At 38.6% G+C, this 18,529-nt stretch overlaps 1 protein-coding gene and 1 pseudogene across 2 annotated transcripts in view; both read right to left on the bottom strand.

The window, feature by feature from the left end:
- The window catches only part of FAR1 (fatty acyl-CoA reductase 1), a 58,058-nt gene extending 45,932 nt beyond the window's left edge, over nt 1-12,126 (bottom strand). The window contains exons 1-2 of one of the 2 annotated variants that reach the window (XM_028517712.2): nt 11,949-12,126; nt 10,159-10,236 (exon numbers count right to left, since the gene is read on the bottom strand). The gene's annotated coding sequence lies outside the window, so the exon portion shown is untranslated. The remainder of the gene's footprint in view (nt 1-10,158; nt 10,237-11,948) is intronic. The other variant, XM_028517711.2, reaches the window with a different exon arrangement.
- Nucleotides 12,127-14,682: 2,556 nt separating this feature from the next.
- Nucleotides 14,683-15,492, bottom strand: LOC114498971 (annotated as a pseudogene).
- Between the last annotated feature and the right edge of the window lie 3,037 nt (nt 15,493-18,529).

Raw genomic sequence — 18,529 nt, 5'->3', positions numbered from 1 at the left:
AAGAACTTGACTAAACAGTTCTAGCTGAAGTTTCTAGCTCCTGATCCTAGATCCACATGAGGTGGTTTTTGGATTTCCCTAGAGAATGATGATCTCAAGCTAGATTGCTTACAAGCTGCTAGAAGTTTCAAGACCAGTATTCTAGTGAGCTATGTAGGTCTTTTTTCTTTCCTGATCCCACTTTGAAAGTCACACAGTATAGCTTCTGCCTCATTCTAGTGGTTATAAATGATTCAAAAGACCATCCAAATTCAAGGAAAGGGGACATAAAATTCACCTCAGGGTGAGAGTCAAGAAGACCCTGAGAGAACGTGTGAAATGGGAGATATTGTTATAGTCATCTTTAGAAACTACAATCTGCCACTAAAGGCATGGTGAAGTATTATTCTTGAAACTGTCAACTATTTAATCCATGAGTCTAGGGAATAAGTTCTTCCTGACCACATATTTTTAGCTACCAAAAATGTCTTTTTAAAAAATAAGGACCCATGGGTCTCACACCTGGAAATATTTTGCCTACCAAATCATCTCATTTACAGAATAAAAATGTAATCTTCTCATGTTCACTGAGAAGTAATTATGAGCTTCTAACCAGTAAGTTACCACTTGGAATTGACATACTTCTAGACAAAAGAAAACCAACTCATTTTAGACTATGAAGAGTTTTCACTTTCTACATAAGTATATACTATCTTTTTTTTAAAGATTTTTATTTATTTATTTTTAGAAAGGGGAAGGGAGGGAGAAAGAAAGGGAGAGAAACAATGTGTGGTTGCCTCTCACACAAACCCCACTGGGGACCTGGCCTGCAACCCAGGCATGTGCCCTGAGAATCGAACCAGTGACCTTTTGGTTCATAGGCCAGTGCTCAATCCAGAGCCACAGCAGCCAGGACAATATATACTTTCTTTTTAAGATTTTTGATGGACTCCCATCTGGAAGCATATTGGGAACCACAGGTCTAGTGGTTCTAATAACTCTGGAAGCTTTAGTATTTTGATTAAGACTTAACGTAAAAGAAAACATGTTCTGCAAGTATGTTGTAAGCAGCAAATAAAGGGCCAAAATACAAATGCAAAATGTACAAACTAACTACTGTTGTCAGTCAAATAAGAATAGAACCATTCCTTTTTCAAAAGTTAAGGCTTATAAAGCATTTTTCCACAAACAAAAGAATAGCTGTAGAATCTTAGTTAACATTTCTTTCTCAATAAAAAATGCTAGTGTTCAACCCTGTTGTAAGCACTCATTGAAGTAGATATAATGGCCACTCTGTTTGCCTACACAGACCCTGATACCAGTATTTAACTCTCTGTATCCTATTTCCCCAATGTTGAGATACTTCTTGATAAGAAGGAATCTCAATAGGTTCATTAGTTCTTAGGGCACTATACAAGTATTTTGTACACTGATATTGTGCCATAAAAATGGCACTTTGACACGAGTTAAAAATGTCCCTACAGTCTCATTTTTCTGGAAAATATCAAGACACTCAGAATTCCTGTGAGTGATATAAAAATCAAATACAAAGACATCTTAAGAAGCCAAGTTCTCCAAAGAGGAAATGTCTATTCTACAGCATTCAAATTATCTGCTGACAAGAAAACAAATTTTTCAGAAATACCCATTTTTCTTTGTTTCTCTCCTCAAGGCCTAACCAATAAGGTAGCTTCTCTACTTTAAAACCTACAGAAGGGCTATGCTCTTGTTAACACAGTTTGGTAATAAACTGCGCCACTGCTTGCAAAACATATACAATGACATTTTAAGAGAAAACAATTTTTACATGTAATTTCCATAAGTCACACATCATTCTTTTTTAGACAAACTATTATACTATAGTCTCTCCTTAACATAATAAAAATGTTTTCATGCTAAGACATGAAATTGTATCCTAATACTTTCAATCTCAGAACACTAAAATATAATATTCCAAAATACATTGGATTACCTCCTAAGATAATGATCTGAAAATGGACCAGACCACACATGGACTACAAATTATTTATTGTGCAAAGCATGATCTTCCTTTGATACACAAAGCTCCTATGAATAAACTGAAGTCAGGTTACAAAAATGGGCATGTTATCAGATGTACCAAAGACTTTCATTTATATACAATTAATAACTGGTTGCTGCAACCCACAATGCTGCAAAGCTCCTACCCCACACATGCACACTTAAAAGCTTGAATTCTTTAATTTTCAAAAGGGACACTCACTGCCAGTTGTATTGTCTTTAGCAGGTCATGATTTTCAATTACCATTATTCTTACTTTTTAAAAATTACCATTAGTCAAACTATTAACATTTTAGTTGTTTTATTCAAACTGCAGAACAACACAATTATATCACTAGGATTTGAGGCCTAGTTTTCTAACTAGTCTAGACTTTAAGAGAGGTAGCATATTTTTTGTGTGATTCAGTTAGGAGCCATCCATACCCCTAATTGCTAAAGAAAATCCTTCTCCCCTCAAAATGCTTGTACCTTGACAATTAGTTGTTAATATTCTAGTAGAAAGTTGGAATTATTGAGCTGAAGAATGATCCAGCTAAAGGACCAGGATTAAAACAGCTTGAGAGTCACTGTTTTAAGGGTCCTTACCCTGGCTATGGGGTAAGGTCACTAACTGTAGGGGCAGGTATTCTCCCTGGCCACCAGGTCTATACTAACTAAATGTGACATAAGGACTTGGAATCAGGGCCTTTCATAGAAGTACTAACTTCTCTACACTTGCAATAAGCCCTCCAGTCTCTAGTTCTGAGTGAGAAGCTTCCAGAAATGTCTTTAAATGACTAAATCTTATAGCAAACCCTCTCCTCAAAAATCATTTCCTGGCTTATCTTTAAAACATTGCCAGTTTCATAGATACAGCTTTAAACAAAATGCTGCCAGGCAAGAATCATCAGCCCAGAAAGGTATAGAAAATGTAAGGAAAGTGTTTGATGGCTTTTTGGTTTCTTAGTATGTTTCCAGCTGTGAAACCCACTTAGGCTCACTCCCTAAGAAGCCTACCCCAATAAATCTTGTAACCATGCGTTATTGTGCTAAAGGTGGGATGAGAACATGCATAACAAAGTAAAAACATTACAGTATAAACATTCATCGAATTCTTAGTCAATTTAGCAATTGAGAAAGTCACAATGCTAAAAACCCTAGAGTTAAGATACTTCTCCAGAAACTGAGATCCAAACTGAAAAGACAGCCAAAATACATAACCACAACAGACTTGAAAAAACCAGGTAGGGTAATGAATTAACTACACTATTGGGAATGCCACTGATCACCTGACCTTGGACAAGTCCATTAACTGCTCTGATCATTTGTAAAATTCACTGAAAGGGAAAACAAATCACTGGTGGTTAAGTCCTCTTCTAGCTCTTAAAGTCTATATATCTATTACTTATTAGATATAAGTTTGTTCCTAATAGTGCACTAGATACTCAGGGAATTACTAAGTCTGATAGGTCACAAGGGTTTTCACTTTAAAGTAATACACCTAATATTCACTGATCTTCAAACAGCCTATGTACCACTCTGCAGAGTTAAATGCCCCAATAGCAGCTAATTCATTTGTTCCTATCTCCTGAGGATTCTGCATATGCTAATATTCATTATTTTGCTTATATTTTAGGTACAGTCCACAAGTTTTTAAAACAACATATTTCTAGGAAACTTATTTGGGACCATCCTTGAAACTAGATGGATGTTAAACACTCAAGCTCTCTGGGATCCACTGAGAATCAACCCTTTGTTGGCCCCCCAACACATGTTTCTAAACCCCTGTATCACACCCAGGGGTTATTTCAATGCATATGTGAACCTCAAAATATTTTAACAGATCCTTTCCTCCACAGATCCTAACTATATAAGGACAAGACGGGCAAAGAAGTTTTTCCCTTTACCTCTGAACAAATGGTATTTATATACTTATTCATTCTTATGTCATATATTCCACTTTCTGTTAATTCACAATAAATGGCAGCATTATATAAAGTACCATCCACTTATTCCAAAATCTTTGGTAAAATCATTCCAATATACTCATTAAACTGGCTATAGTATGTTTTTCCATAAGAATCCAATTAAGAAGTGGTATATTTTTTGCCCTGGCTGGTGTGGCTCAGTGGACTGAGTGCTGGTCTGAGAAGAGTAATTGGTTCAACTCCCAGTCACGGCACATTAATGGGTTGCAGGCCAGGTTCCCAGTAGGGGGTGTGTGAGAGGCAACCACACACTGATGTTTTTCTCCCTTTCTCCCTTCCTTCCCCTCTCTCTAAAAATAAAGTCTTCTTTTTTAAAAAAAAAAGTGATATATTTTTTAAAATTAAGCATTTGCGTAATGAGTTTTAGAATTTTATGGCTCAATAATAAAATAAAAACAAAAACTGTAAAAGGTGAGCAAGTACACCCAGAAATAAATTTGAGATGAATTTTAGCAGTAGGCTTTCTGTCTATACATTAAAGAATGGCTTATTAAACCAGAATCCATATGTGCTCAAAGATATTTGAGTAGGTGCTGAGAGTCTTATTAACGCCCTGAAATGATGAAAAACTAAGTGTGTATGTACATTTTTCTGAAGAGATAGCACAAAGCTTTGAGGAGATACTCAAAACAGGTTCATGACCTTTGACTAAGAATCTCTGCATTATGCATATACTTTAAGATTTTATTTCCAGGTAATATTTCAAAGTATTTCAGTCAATACTCGAAAATAATAAGATATAATAGTAAGAATTCCTTAAATTCCAGAAGGATGGCTCACATGACTAACAAGAATTCCATACAAAGTAATAATATAAACTAGATATTTTAAAGTAATTCTAAAACTGTCAAATGGTTAGCATTTAAATACACACGTCACCATTTAAAATCTCAAAATGACATACTGAAAGCTGATGACACACACACACAAGTATTCTTGACAAAATGAATCCATTAATACATGTGGTACTAAGATATTTAGAAGGCTTTTTAATAGAATGTGTCACATAATTCACCACAGACAGTGACACATTCACAAAATAGTGTATCCTAATTTGTAATACAGCAATTGGCTTCTTTCACAGCAATTGGCTCCTTTCAAGTATTGATGTAAGATCTACAGTATGTCAATAACATCTTGCAGGGGTCTAAAAGATATAGAGAAATATAGATTTAGCTATAACTTATTCTATAAAGCTAAAATCAGATTTTTCTAATTGCTTTCTCCATGTGATTACCCTCACCTCCCCCCTTAAATGTTCTTTCTCCCTGTCTAAATCCTACTTTCATTCAGAAATAATGTCATTTCCCACTTGGAATCTCTATAACCGATTCTGGGATATGATCTCACTACATTCTATTTTATATATATACATTCAGTCTCTCCAATTACATTATCCCCACCCTATAGATTATGACGTCTAATTTCTCTTGCCGAACAGAATATAACCCATATTCTTTCATGTACATTTAAAAATTTCCACTTCACTTAGATTAGCATGTCTATTGTCACATTTACCATGCTATCTAGTAATAATTGGTAAAAATGTCTAGAGCTTTGCTTCAAAATAAAATAATGGGGAAATGGGTGGAGGTACAGATGAACCCAGATTGACCACAAGTTAGTAGTTGTTCAAGTTGATGATATAGCCCTGACTGGTGTGGCTCAGTTGGCTGGGTGTCATCCTGCAAAGCAAAGGGTCACAGATTGGATTCCCAGTCAGAGCACATGCCTGGGTTGCGGGTTTGGTCCCCATTTATGAGAGGCAACTAATCAATGTTTCTCTCATGTCTGTTTCTCTCTCTCTCTCTCTCTCTCTCTCGCTCTCGCTCTCTCTCCCTCCCTCCATCCCTCCCTTCCCTTCTCTTCTCTCTAAAAATAAATAAAGTCTTTAAAATAAATAGCACTGGTGATATTAATATTATGTGTATTATTGTATTTTTATGTTGGCAATTTCCCACAATACAAAGTTTAAAGTAGTTTGCCTCTTCTACCAGAACAGAGAACTTAGAGACAGGCCCAGTAGTTTTCTTCTGTGTACACCTAGAGAGCAGATAAATTTACTTTACAAAACACATTTCACTATTTAGGCAGAATTACCTTTCAGTGAAAGTTCAACAGCTTTTTGGATGGCATTCTATTTATAGATTCTTTTGTTAACTCAAATAAAACATATTTATTCATTCATTAACTATTTATTAACTACCTACTTTCTCAGTATCCTGTCCTGATAAATGTAGTATATCAAAAATAATTCACCATTCTAATAGATTAAAAATCTAACAATACCCTCAAGGGTTCACAGATAAAAGGGGCAAGGAGGGAAGACAGGGAGATAAAGAGAATGAAAAAATAATAAAAAGCAATAAATACAATTTTTAAGAAAGTGATCACTTTTTAAGGCATCCACATTTTTCATTAGAAAGAGGGCATACAGTTCGTTCAAGCTAGACAGGTCTAAAAGTTTCCCCTACCCACTCCATTTTACAGATGAGGAAACTAAAGTTCTGAGAGGGAAGTGACTTGCCTCAAGTAACACATCAAGTTGCTAACAAAACCAAAATTAAAACTCAGATCTGCTGATTCACAGTGCAATGTGAATTTTCTACATCAAAGTATTTTCTTCTACACTATAATATTCAATAGCTAAAGAAAATAACTATTTTATTATTAATATATACTTCAGTTCTATATTATACCATACTAAAAAAGAAAGTATTTGGCTAAGTAAAGAGAGGAGGTGGGGAAGGGGGGGGGATGCACACAACAAATTACTTAGACAGTTGTACAAAACTATATGCATATACCATACTACCTCAATTCTGAGACACATTAACCTTTAAGACATAGTATGCATTTCATAAACATTTTAAAATAAATATAGCACAGTAGATTCATTTTCATTTCAAAAACACTAAAATGTGCAAACACACCTTTAAAGGTACTGAGTTGGCCAAAAAGTTCATTTAGTTTTCTCCGTACGATGGCTCTAGTAGTGCTTAGCTGTCTTTAACTTCATTCAAAACAATTTTGTTAGATTGTATTGTGACAGCTGTCATATCTGCATGCATTTAAAAAAAACTTAGCAAAATTGGTGAATTTTTGTGCAGCCATTTTAATATTAAAGATGAAAGAAGAAAACATTTTTGGCGTATTATGGTTTCTTATTTTAAGAAAGGTAAAAGCCCAACTGAAATGCAAAAAAAGATTTGTGCAGTGTATGGAGAAAGTGCTGTGGCTTAATGGAACATGTCAAAAGTGGTTTGTGAAGTGTCTTGGTACTATTAACATTTTGGCTAAATAATTCTTTGCTTTGGGGCTGTCTTACGCATTGGAAGATGTTTAGCAGCACCCCTGCCCTCTACACACTTAGAAGCCAATAGCAGGAGATAGCAGACATACTCACAATATCCAAATCAATAGTTATTGGTGAAAATGAAAAATGTGTCTTTTATTTCCCAGAAAAAAAAAAATGAACTTTTTGGCCAACCCATTAATATAATGCACTATATGAGACACAAAAATCACTATTATTTAAGAGCCAGTATCACAAGGCACAAACACACAAGGCAAGAATCCCCAACTTCTAAGGCACAGGTAGCAAACAGAAGGCCCGTGGGCCAATTCCAGCCCTCCACTTGTGTCCGCTTGTTTTATCCAGCAGGCACACTGTTCCTTGTTTCTACCCAGCAGCTGGGAGCTCTGGATTAACTGTTAAGGAGTAGTTACATTTACACAGCCCTAAATTACATTTGGCCCTTTGAAGGCAACTTACCAGGCTGATGTGGCTGAAGCTGAAATAGCCCCAGGTGAAAATGAGTGTGACACCTCTGCTCTAAGGTAACAAATAGTTACTAAATACCTAAGGCTCTGTAGCATTTCTTTCTATTGTGGGCATTCATATAAACAAGTTCTTCCTGCCATTTGTCTTATATGCATGAGTTTTGAAATTTGACAAAACAAGGTTTGAATCTCAGCTTTGTTCCTTAGCTCTTCAATCTTTGCAAAGTTACTACTGAGTCTCACTCTCTTCATCTTTAAAATAGGAGAGCCACCTTAGAGAACTGTATGAAAATTAAATGTGATAATTTAAGGAAAAAAGTACAGTACCAAGATGAAATACTATTTTCTCTCACAATTCCTATAGCCAAATGAAATTAAACTAAAAACCAGAGCCTATTCCTGACTTATACAATTCCTCTTCCTCTCCTTTAGAGATTGGAATAAATCCATACTATGTTCTAAGGGCAAATCCTACTGGTCTCCTTTGGAAAATTTTGGTTAAGAAAAAGCTTATTTTCTTGAAATTTGTCTCTTCTTCAAATTGGGAACAGAAACAATGACAAATGTTAAGTGTTTCAGTTAGTATTGTGTAAAATCAGCACTTTCATATCACCACACAGAACTGTGAAACTCGAAGCCCATTAAAAACTCACTGAAGAGAGGAACCATAGAACCAATGTGTGGGGAGAGGGAAGAGTAAAAGACCAAAAGACAAAGTTAAAATGACTCAAGTGTATGGGTGGCTTGGCTTCTTTTCACCCTTAAATTCATTTATTAAATGAAAAGAAAATAATGTTCAGAATAGCCAAGACTGTATCTTCATGACTCAGGGTGTTTTAGTAACCTGATCCCTCAGATGAAGCACATGTCATCTTTTAACATGTAGTTTCAGGATGTTTCTACCTGTAACAACCCAGTCATTCCAAGGTGAGAATGTGTACCTACCAAAGTGGCTCATATGCAGTAGGCACAGTAGCAAGACCATCCTTTCTCTGATCCCAAACATAGTTCAGATTAGCATTAACCTACCCACCTATTAGCTCATTTCAGTTGAATGATTTTTTTTCCTCACTAATTATTAAAATAATAAGGCTTGTCTCAGGCTGGTGTGGCTCAGTGGATTGAGTGCTGGTTGCAAAGCAACTGGTCACTGGTTCAATCCCCAGTCAGGGCACATACCTGGGTTGCCTTCCAGGTCCCCCGTGGAGGGCACGTAAGAGGCAATCACACACTGATGTTTCTCTCCCTCTCTTTCTCCCTCCCATCCCCTCTAAAAATAAATAAATATTTTTAAAAATAATAATAATGCTTTTTTTAATTTGAAAAATATAAAAAGCACAAGTACTTTTAAACCACCCATGATCTGACCAGTCACAGATTAAAATATTGCACAGGGACATGCCAACATCTTTTTCTATGAATTTAACCATATCTGTGATCATACCAAATTTTAAATTTATATAGAGCATTTGCCACTAAACATGATAAACTATTGTCCTGTATTTTAATATCTTCATTCTGGCTTTCTTGAGACTAATTTCCCATTAACTTTTTTCCTTACTTAACATAATGGTTTCTTCTCAAATTTTATTCTTCTGAGTCTCTCAGCTATATATTTTGCTGCTGACTACTTCCTCTTTCCTAAGTCTTTCTATTCTTAGTTTCCCTAAACAGTATATTCCTCAGTGTCTACAAAAATCCTTCCAACTAATCTTTTTCTCTTTCCTCACTGGCTCTCTTCTGTTAACTTGTGACAATCTCTAAAAAAACGGCTCAGACTTGATCAATGGATTTTCTCTCAACTTTGAATCTCCAGCACTTAACACAGTGCCTGGAATGAAACAGATACTCAATTAACGTTTACTGACTTTGCCAATCCTGACCTTATTAGCCGTGTGTCCTTAGGCAAATTAAATTACTCTGAATCTCAGTTCCCTCATCTATAAAATAGGGATAATCAAAAGAAGATGATGCTTAAAAAGCTCAAAACAGTGTTTGGCACAAAGTAGCATCCAAAAAATTATACTATTACTATTAATATTATCTAGCACAGGACACCAAATGTTTGAACACCAAATCTACGTCTCAACAACCCAACTTACTTTCACCATATCCCCTTATAACTATCAAAAATATTTTTTGTGCTCTTTCCCTTACTGCCTATCTCCAATCCATCATCAACTACTCTAAATCTCTCATAGTCACCATACAGAATCATCATTTATCAGCTAAGCTGAAACTGACTTAGTTGATGGCCACACCCTTAAACCTTCATTCAAACTGTCAATCCTCCTTTAAAGCCATTTTTTAATCTGTTACTCATTATAATCCTCATGTGTTCCAACAGTCCATACCCAACTCCTAATTCAAAAGATGACTCGTAACTCACCTCTTCCCCGAAACCTTCTCTGATTAACTCCACACCACTTGAATTACTTCTCTGTTCTGAGTCGCCTCAGCACCTCAGCTGTTATATTAAGAGTAAAATGTGATCAGTGAGTAGCATTACCAAGAAATTATTTCTACAAAATTATTTCTATATCTTATAGAATAGTCCATTAGCTATAATGCTTTGTTGATCTAGTTAACAAGGAAACATACTATACAATGAATGTCCTCTTTGGTTTCTGTCCTTGACCCTATACTATTTTATACTTGTCAAAAGTGATGAACACTTCACAATCTTTTTGTCTTATCTTCAAGCAGAAATTACACCTCGGTTCCTACCACCTCCTCCCATTTAAATCCACCAAAAATTTGGTAGTGGGCCACTTTCTTTTCCACTATCTCTTCTCTGCCCCCAACCTCTGTTCTCAACCCACAAATAAAAATTCCAAAAGCTTGAAACAGAAAGGCAGCAGCAGTGATACCCACATACCATATCTGTCTTTCCTCTACATGAAAAGAAATTGAACTTGACTTATAAAATTTCCCAAGGCTGAAAGTTTTCCCAGCAAGCATGATATATAACCAAATTCTACAAAAACAAAATAGACGATCCTATATAACAGGATTGTACTCATATGTTAACTTTCACTTGTGTTACTGCAAGAGATCTTACATAATTTTTATGCTATATTACACATGCCTAACAAGATACTTGAGAAATTCCCCTACAGGGCAGATTTTCTAAGAGCATCTTCTGATACTGCCTTTCTACTTTGTTTTTTAATATAAAAAATTAAGCGATTCTTCACTGCCATCCAATCAAAAGCAAACACTTGTGCCATTACTTCTGAGAGACGAACTCTTCGGGGGAGGAAGGTCGATCAGCTTCAGTAGCGCGAGTTACAAAGTCTCAGTGTTTAAGCCCTCGCTGCACACAGTGAATGAACCTGTGAACCTGTCTGACTCCTTCATGAGATGTCAGGAGGTTCTCTTGCCTCTGCCAAAATCGACAGTTATTATTACTCACTCACAAAAGATCCACACCCTTCAGCTACCATACATAAATCTATCTTGTTTGCTCCCCGTATACTTTCCCCTTAACTGGTCACCTGACGCCTTCTAGTTAAACAGCCTCCATCCACATCTCACTCACATAAAACCTTCTCCTCTCAAGTCACCTTCCGGTTTCAGTAGGTGCCTCTTACTCCAGACCCACGTGTCCTCATTTGTTCAGATCTGTTAACCTTCAAAACCCAAGCCTGCCCTCCTTTCGCTGCCAGCTAATTTCCCCCACCCTCTATCAAGATCTACTTGCAAGAAGCCAACACTCCACCGTCTCCTCCGGCACCTTTTTCTGAGCATCACCCTTCTCCCAGCACTGTTTTCCTCCCCAGACCTGCAATCCTTCAATCACAGGCCTCCTTTTCCTGCTAACCTCGAGCGCACCAGCCCGCTCCTCCGGTAACTAACCCACACCGCCTTCGCCACCCCTTCGCGGCCTCCCCATCCCAGGCAGCGACCCCAGGCTCGGCTGCCGCAACCCAGGCCCCTCCCTACATCCCTGTTAGCGGTCCCCGCCCTCCGCAGGGCGGCGGCGCGGCCAACCTGACTGGAGACCCTACAGAGGAGGCGCACCCAGCTCAGGGAGTCCAGGGCCGAGGGCGTGGGCGGGATGGCGGGTGTAACCCCCGTCTCCAATCGGCCTGCGGTCCTGGTGCCCGCAGCTGCGGCCCAGGCCAGGCAAACAAGGGCCTGCAGCTGGCCTCTCCCACCCGGCGTCCAGCTTCTCACCTAGACGCAGAGGCTCGGGCCTCGCTTTCCCCGGGGCCGTCCAGCGAAGGCTCCGCCGCCGTCGCGCTCTCTTCACAGTCTCTTCCACCGCCTCCGCCCGGCTGCTGAGGAGCGGACGGGTAGCGGCAAGCCCATTGGCTGGGATCCGCCCTAGCGTCAGCCGGCCCCTATCCGGACTGCAGGTCTGACTGGCTAGCGCGGCGCCTCTTTTCCACGTCTTGTCCTGATTGGCCGTCTCGGGACCCCTCACCGAGAAGACCGCTCACCCGCCTCAGAGCTCCGGCCTCCCACCCCCAACCCCTTTTTTATCCTGCTTGGAGGGGGACGGAGCAGGCGCGTGTAGAACACGAATAGCCAATGGGAGAACCGAAAGAGGGCCTGGGGGCGGGGGGTGGTGCAGCGGCCCGCAGGCCCGCGGGGAAAGTTCAGCCAATGGGCGAGCCTCCACATCCCTGGCTCCGGAGCGCCCCCGCTGGCCACTTGCTGTTCCGACGGGTCGCGCCCAGAGCCACACCCGGCTCCTGGGCGCGCGGGAGGGGCGCCCACTGGAATGGTGGGGAGGCTGCGGCGAGGCTGGCTTGGGAGACGGCGAAAGGCTATTGTGGCGTGCTCTGACACTACCTACGTGGGTCCCGGAGTACTCTCTGGTGGGGCTGGTTCCGGTCAGTAAGAGCAGAGCCGTCGCATGGTGGATCCCTTGGAACCTCAGGATGCCCTTCAGGGAGGGAGCCGACCGTGCGTCTCGTCCAGCCCCGTGGAGCTGTGGGCCAATTTCCACTTCCTCCAGAATAATTTCGTACAAAACTTGTATGTAGTGTAAGAATTTAGAATAATGGTTACCTCTGGAAGGGAGGTTTGAAAGGGGCACAAGGGAACCTGATAAGAGCTTAAAAAGCTGTCTTGATCTCGGAGGTAGTTGCAGAGGTGTATACATATGTAAAAATTCATCGAGCCTTACACTTAATATTAGTGCACTCAACGCACTTTGTGTATATCTCAATTTTTAAATAATAAAGGGTTGTGAAAATAGCATTACCATAACCTTAGCCTCCATGGGACCCCCATGGTATAAACAATCCCACTAGGATTTACCTATCATTCCAAAACGACAAACTGGGAAGAAAAAATGAATTGTGAGAATTTAAAATGAGTGAAAGCTCTTGGCACGGTGAATAACAGACGCAAGTTGGTACTTTAAATATGAACTAAAATGATACAAAGTGATTTTTCTTAGTTTCAGTGTGTGGCTCTGTTAGCACAGAAGCCTGCAGGGTGTCACACCCAGTTGGAATCTGCATCAAGTTTACTGAGCTTCCTAGTTTGTGGCGACATAAGTCTGAACACCAGAAACTTTTGTTTTAATACAATGGCTTTTGTCCAGTACCAAGCTCACAGTCCAGTACCAAGTATAGCTATTCCGGGAGGAAACAAAGCACCACTTAGGCAAGATGTGTGCCTGGAAACCAGTCCAGTAGCTATTCTGAAATAGCCAGGGTCAGGTGAAACACTCTTAGAAATGGGTCAGTAATATTCTTCCCAGAACAGACATAAGAACTCTGAACCAAATTCTAATAGGACACCAACAACAAAACAGTTCAAGATGATGGGATTCATATTTAGTAATTTTGTCATTAAGTTGTTCAATTCAGATAAATACCTTCATTTAAAGTACTTGTCCCTGAACTAGGCACATAAAATTAGAACAATATTTTCCATAAAGCAAAGGGTATAGTAGGGAGACAGATATAAACAGATAACTCCAACACAATGCAGGATGAGGCAATACATACAAAAAGTATTTAATCCAGTTTAGGGAATGTAGGGGCATCTTCTTAGAATACGCTTCTAAGGTTTATCCACATAATGTGTAACGAGGCACTATTTCTGGAGAATACTTTCTCCAGAAATACTTTTCATGCAGATATCTTGATTTTTTCAATGGCTATAAATACAAAAACAAATTAATACTCAGTTCTGAAGAAACCACATTAAGAAATTAAGTAATTGCTTAGTGAATTCATTGTGATTTTAAAAAATAACTTTAGAGTTGAGAGCATAAAGTCATCTCATTTGATTCATCAGTGTGTATGTAGCATGCACCTCCAGCAGAGACCCTCACAGATGGACAGCTAGTCCATCTAGCATGCTGTCTAGAGGAGGACTTAATGGTTCACTCTTAAGGGTGGTCCAGTCTCTTGGGGAGAGCAGGTTGTATGGCCAATGTCCCTCATAATGCACCACCATTCTTAAGTGAATTCAAAGAATTCATATATCTACAAAATATGAGCAATGAATAGTCTTTACAAAAGGCAATGAAGAATTTTGCCCAGAGTCTAACCTATAAAATGTTAGTAATACCAAATAAGCAATCATTCATTCAAATGCTTTTCCCATTTTTCTTAAACAAGAGCCCTAAAAATTGGGCAGCAATATATTGGAATCAATTTCATTGTAATTTCACTCAAATATAAAGCACTCCTATATGATTTTGATTATTGCTATAGAAACACAGTTCTGTAAGTAAAGGTAAATTACACTGAACCAAAAATGTGCTATTATAGTTTACACCCTAAGGAGAGATCTATATTACTGAGAAAATACATAGGAATAAGCAGTAAAACATATATACTGCATGTAATGTAGTTATAACTATTAATCCCTCAGAATTTTCTTATATTATGAGTTTATTCTTCATTTAACTTTTAAAACACTGGTTGAATATTAAAACAAAAACAATAGCAAATAGTGAGCATATTATGATTATACTCCTTCACTCATTCAGTACTGTATAAAAAATGCCAGCAGTAAGTGTTATTCACTGACACCATTAAGAGACCTGACCCTGAACAGGATGATGTCCATCATCCTTATATGCCTCTCCATGTAATGGCACTGTCTTTCTTGATTTGGATCAAAGTCCACGAGTTCTACCTGGTCCATTTCATCAGTCTCTTCTACAATACTTCCTTCCTTTCACATAGTTTTTCCAGCAAAGAAAGTTTATCAGGAGAGAGAAAGCCATTCTCAGGAAAGTTTACATTAAATTCAATGATTAGGTGAGCCTTTTCATAAGGTCTACTATAAATGGGCATGCCTTCATTTAGCACACACTTGAAATTTCCATGTTTGACAATCTGACCTGATGATAGGTGATTACTGTGGTTTGGTTGTCAAAAGTAGCTATGGGCCTTTGGAAGCCACATGATGCTTCTTCAACCAGCTGTGTATCCATACACATGAAAAGGTCTTCTCATCAAGTGTAAACAGTATGGTCCTTCTGATCTAAAACAATGATAATATCTCCTGTCCCAGTCCTGGTTCTTGGTCTCCTTTTACTATGGAATGTTATCTTATGGCCATCGTTCATGCCTTGGTCAAATGAACTTCTAGAATCTTCTTCTCTCAAACTATCTTCCTACCATTGCAACTTTTGCCTCTATCTTTAGGACTGATCCATTCCCCGTGACCCTGACACTCATGCACACAGACTGAATTTGCTGAACCATTCCAGGTCCTAGCTGATGAATTCTTATTTGCATCCCAGTGCCTCTGAAACTGGGACAGCAATCCACTGCTCCTTTCTTACCACCTTGGACTTCACATTTGTCACAAATCACATTCTTCTGCAGAGCTAGTTTTCTTGTTGTATCATTATACAAATGAATCTTCCAAGGTTACTGAGAGCTGATGGCACAATATTTTTACCTCCCCTTTCTCTCTGTATCCTTCCTCCTCCTCCAAAAAGCATATCAAAGATGTCCATGGGGAAGCCAAAACTGCCACCTGCTCCACCTTCTTTAATTGCCTGTTCTCCTCTTTGTCATATAATTCCCTTTTCTTTGCATCAGAGAGCACTTCCTGAGAAATCTGTTTGAGCTTCTTTCCTTCCTTTGGATACTTATCAGGGTGATGCTTCAAGGCCAGCTTCCTATAAGCCTTTTATTCAATTTTTCTTGAGTGGCATTGGGTTTGACCACCAAAACATAGTAAGTGCTTTCTTGCTTTCTTTCACCATTTTTGACAGCCAGTGGGCGGGTGCGGGGGGTGGGGGCGGCAAGGCAGGTATGGAGGAGCAGCAAAGAGTGTGTTGCTAAGTGTAGCTCGAAAAGCCCCACTCCTCAGCCTCTCACTGTGTGTTCTGGAAAGTTCTTGAATCCCTCAGAATTTTATAACATCTTTAAAAACAAATACTATCTCTTCCTTCTCTAAGAAAACACATTTCTTGTATCATTTTCTAATTCATATTTTTCTGTTAATATCTTATTAAACACAGTCCTGATGAGGTTCTTCACTCTGCTAAAAAAGAGACAACAGGCCCTTGATGAGGTCACTTTTGCTAAACCCTCATCACCAAACTGATATTTAATACCAAACCTAAATGTAATCTCAGCCTTCCCCAGGAATGTTACTTTTAACCAGTTAAACTGTAATTTCATTGTCAGCACTAGTGAGGTAATCCATCTGACAGACACCCAAAAGAAAGTGCCTTGCCTGAAATGATGCACTCTTTGCTAAAAACTTCCATTTGCCTGCCCCCTCCTCCCTATAAAAAAAGCCTGTCATTTGGTATAGGTTCTTGGAGCTCCTTCTTGGAGCTTTGCTAGATGGGAGGTTGCCTATATCATTAGATAATGCTAATTAGATCCTTAAATTTACTCAGTTGAATTTTTTAACAGCTCTATCTTCACAACAACAACACAATGGAAGTATTTATCTATATCTGAATTTCATAGAAGAGAAAACCTGCCTAAAGTCACACAACTGTTAGATGGCAGAAGTATGATTGAAACCTAGTTCTCTTTGATGGCAAATTCCCTCATCTTTTTACTATGCCACATCTGCCTCCTCTAGAATAAGGTCAAGTCATTTTGACTGGCCCTTTTACATCTTTTTCTTCCCCACAACAAATCTCACATATGTGTCAGGGAACTCACAGAATTAATTATTTTCACCATACTTCTCTTTACATTTACTGATTTCATGACAATGGATAGTATGAACTATAAAAAGCAACCATTTTGCATTAAAAATGTTTGTTTTGACAAAACTCAATGCATCAAAGATGCTCACTTTCATGGTGTATAAAGAGTTTCAGAAGAGGGGATAGGAGGGATAAATGGTGATGGAAGGAGACTTAATTTAGGGTGGTGAATGCACAATACAATATACAGATGATGTAGTACAGAACTGTACACATGAAACCTATATAATTTTATTAAACAATGTTACCCCAATAAATCAGTTCAGAAAAAGAGTTTCAAGTAACTCAAGAGAGCCAAATTTCTAGTAAGGGCAGTTCTCCTCTGCAGTTCATTTGGTGATCTCTTTCTTGCCCTGTACTCAATTATGACATCCAGAATTGATCTGCTTTAAACATATTTTTAAAGCTTGTTATTAGGAAAACCAAAAAATTCTACCAAGTTTCTAACATTTCTACTGATACATCAGTTGACAGTCTGAGCAAGAACTCACAGGCCCCTGGGGCTAAATTTCCTTATCTCTAAAAGGAAGGTGAAAGTTCCTGCCCAGTATCTATCTGATCTGAGTGTTTCAGAGATCTGTGAAACAAGTTTGATTTTCACCTGAAAGTGAATAATCTGACCCTCAGTTATTCAACAGCTTTAATCTATGTGGAACAAAGATGGAGCTGTTACAGTCTTGGCTGATCTAAATCATTCCTTGTGTCCTAGCCATTGTCTTTCTGGTTCTTGAAGGGTGACAGAATATACCACCTCAGAATATGCCACCTCAAGATATGCCACTTTGGCACAAGGATTATTTAGAGCTAAAGACACTTAAAAAACAGCAGGTGCAAAAAGAGTATTCTAATCCCCATTTTTCTTCCTGAAAAGAGGAGATAAAAACAACTCCCACGTAAAGATGTCCTCCTTATACTAGGAAAAGAGAAACATTTGACAAAGAAAAAATTCTGAGATATCCTAAATTAAATTACAGCAGACCAGAGGGTAGGAGGAAGAGACTAAAAGGGTTAATGAGTTAAAAACCTCAAGGAGAAAGCAACAAGACTGCTTATTTTCCTAAATGTATGTTGAAATTTTGAATTAATTTCCAGGTGGCTGTTTCCAAGGTTCTTTAGATGGAACCAGTGCATGAACTTTCCAGACTGATGTCCACAACCAATTCCAAAAGAGCAAATATTTCCTTACAGACTATACACCTATCCCAGGACTAGTCTGCTTTGCTTTTTCATGCCCCCTCTATCTATAGCCAATGTAAATTCTTTTGAAAGAATTTACATCTTTCTTCCTTAAACTCATTGCAAGTAAGAGCCCCATCAACCTCAGGACGTCAGCCATGTTTGTCTTCTCCACCTAGCTCTGCCATTGGCAGTTTAGACTGCATACCCCAGGGCCCGGTCCTTTTTCTGGCTAACATATAGTTCAATATGCCCTTGCTTTCAGGAAAACCTTTGGCCTCAAAAGTTTTTGTTTAATGCATGCTTCAATGGGGTATCAAAGGCAAGAGGATCTTGTATTAAATAGACCTTGTTAAAGTAATTCTTATCTTCCTTTAGCGTCCTCATAAAGTTTAATGACTTTTCCACAATTACCTCTCTTTGT

Source organism: Phyllostomus discolor, chromosome 6 (assembly GCF_004126475.2).
Source record: "Phyllostomus discolor isolate MPI-MPIP mPhyDis1 chromosome 6, mPhyDis1.pri.v3, whole genome shotgun sequence".
Taxonomy (NCBI): Eukaryota; Metazoa; Chordata; class Mammalia; order Chiroptera; family Phyllostomidae; genus Phyllostomus; species Phyllostomus discolor.
The sequence above is the reverse complement of the archived record's forward strand: the minus strand, read 5'-3'. Positions and strand labels throughout refer to the sequence as shown.